This window comes from Hakea prostrata, chromosome 11, assembly GCF_041222555.1.
Source record: "Hakea prostrata isolate BN-2017 chromosome 11, UWA_Hpros_2, whole genome shotgun sequence".
NCBI lineage: Eukaryota > Viridiplantae > Streptophyta > Magnoliopsida > Proteales > Proteaceae > Hakea > Hakea prostrata.
This window is the reverse complement of record NC_142610.1, coordinates 6,535,731-6,538,356: the sequence shown is the minus strand read 5'-3', so window position 1 is coordinate 6,538,356 and position 2,626 is coordinate 6,535,731. Positions and strand designations below refer to the sequence as shown.

The following is a 2,626-nucleotide window of genomic DNA, read 5'->3' as shown; positions in this document are numbered from 1 at the left end:
GAGATAATATACCACAAGTATATGCTAGACCCTAACATGAGTCATAGTCCCTAATACCCTTCCGCAAAGTGAACAGTCCTTCCAGGAGCTTCAGCTTGGACAACAAAAAACAAAAGGAGATGAAAAAAGACTCTTGGTTAAGATATCTGCAAGTTGATTATCAGTAGAAAGAAAGCAAACTAGCAAGTCCTTCTTGGCCACCTTATATCGTACAAAGTGAAGGGTTGAAATCTAAAAAATAAAAAAACAATTGCACAAATCTCAAAGAAAACACAGATCCCAAGGAACAATTGTACCTAGGATGCCATGTGAGTAAAATGTGAAACAGTAAACCCAACCAGTTCACAAGAATCACAACTACCTTTATTTATAATAAATCCAATTAACATTTACAATAAAATTACCCCTATGGGCATACAAAAGATACTGAGAACAGTTGTGTGATCTCCTTAACGCTGATCATTGGTTTTTCAACTTCAATTAATTCATATTCATAAGCTCATAGCTTTACCATCAAAGGATCAATTCAATTGAAAATAACCAACTTCTCTTAGTAAAGAGCATGGAACATTTCTTGGCGATATCTTGCCTTTTTCTCGCCAAACTGGCGATAGTTCGACGATATCTCGAGAAAATACTACTACAATCGCTCTTCCAATCATCTCTCACTACACGCATAATCCAATACTGCCTGCAAAATCGCCAGAGAAGAAGAAGGCACCGAACCCATTTGCAGGATGAAGTGGCGTAGAGTGCACTGTGCACATTTTTGAAATAGAGAGTGGAGTGGGTTTTATGAAAACTTGTGAAACACATTTTTGTCTTCAGGTGAATACAACTGTTACCACTTACCATTTTGTTTTAACTTTTAAAGGTTTCATGACACATCATTGAGGCACTGAGCACACTGCACACATACATTTTTAAAATAATTAATAACAATTCAAAAAAACTAGAAATCACGGTATGGGATTTGCATTGAAATATTGGAAATTAATCGACGAAATTTCGCCAATTCGTTGATTTCAACCACTACCGAAAGGCTGAACTTTAACGAACTTTTATTCCCTGATAAAGAGGTCAATTTTTGATCCTTCATAATTGTATATATAATAGTTCTCCACCTCCAATATGTATAAGATTATCAATTTCAAGAGAAGAAAACAAAAAACACATATCCATAATTTTAGACCTTATTTAGATAAAAGCTCAAATTTCTTTTTCTCCCAAGAGGAGAAGGTCATAAATTGGTCCAATTCTAATCAAGCGATCAAGCTTCTTGTAGTTACGACTTACGACCTTAGCGGGCAGAACAGTTCATACAAATTTGTTAATAAATTCCAAAAGGAATTAATAGGTCGACTAGTTACACAATAAATATTAAAATACAACCCGTTCTTTCATCATGTGGCTGTAGTTTAGTGGTAAGAATTCCACGTTGTGGCCGTGGAGACCTGGGCTCGAATCCCAGCAGCCACATAATCTTTTTACATATCCTAATAATTAAATAATTATTTATGATTCCATGCTTAAAGCTATTATTATTTCCATATAAAAGTTACATTTATATATGTATTTTTTAATGGAAAAAAAGAAAAGGATTTATAACTATTTTTTTAATGTAGTAGCCATCAGAAGTTATAGATGGTTAAAAAGAAAAGATTTTATAACTATATATAATTAATGTGATGATGGCTATTTTACAATAATGCAGTAGCCATCAGAAGTCAAGCATGGGACTCTATATTCTTTTGCCTTTAATTTTATAATTTTAGATTTAAAAAAGTATCAATAAATGGTGATCACAAAAGAAAATTCAATGAATGAATCAAGAACTCAAAAATTTATAGTTGTCCGGTATCGAAACATTGTGGATGCAAAAAATCTCCGCTGAGAGACTCACCCACCACAGCCAGGTGTGCGACCCGGGTAGAACACCGAATTAGTCAAGGCAAAGCCTTGGAAATCGGGATTGGCAACAAAATAATAATAATAATAATAATAATAATAATAATAATAATAATAATAATAATAATAATAATAATAATAATAATAATAATCACTTGTCTTTTCATTCATCATTTTGCAAAATATTCATGCACTCTTCACTCAATCACAATCGGGTTCAAATCCTCTAGAGCGCTCAAGTATGTGGTTGTCCAATAGCCATCTCTTAATAAGCATCATGTGTCCTTTATGAATTTTTAACCCTTGGCTTATTCACATTTTAGATTGATTGATGAACTAAGGGCCTGTTTGGTTACATGAATCCAAAATTTTCAAATCTCTAGAATTACAAATAGGAGATTTATGCTCGTTTGGTTATGTGAATCTCTGGATTCAAGAAATATAGAGACTCACCTTTTTACACTAAAAATGTGAATCTATAGATTTATGGGTATAAGGTGAAATCCAAAGATTTCATATTTACTATAAAAATGTTAAACATTTGAACCATGATTCTATAAAAATGTTTTTTTAAGATGAATCTATAGATTTCATTCCAAAGATTCAGGTTAACCAAACAATTAAATTTATGAATCCATGACTCCATAGATTTTTGAAATCTCTAGATTTTTTAAATCTTCAGACTCAAGGCGATCCATTGTCTCCTGCCCTATTTATT

General features: G+C 32.5%; 1 non-coding gene across 1 annotated transcript; it reads left to right on the top strand.

Moving 5' to 3' along the window:
• The first annotated feature begins 1,407 nt into the window (after nucleotides 1-1,407).
• TRNAH-GUG (transfer RNA histidin (anticodon GUG)) lies at nucleotides 1,408-1,479 on the top strand. The gene has a single exon. It is a non-coding gene; the product is annotated as a tRNA-His (tRNA).
• The last annotated feature ends 1,147 nt before the right edge of the window (nucleotides 1,480-2,626 follow it).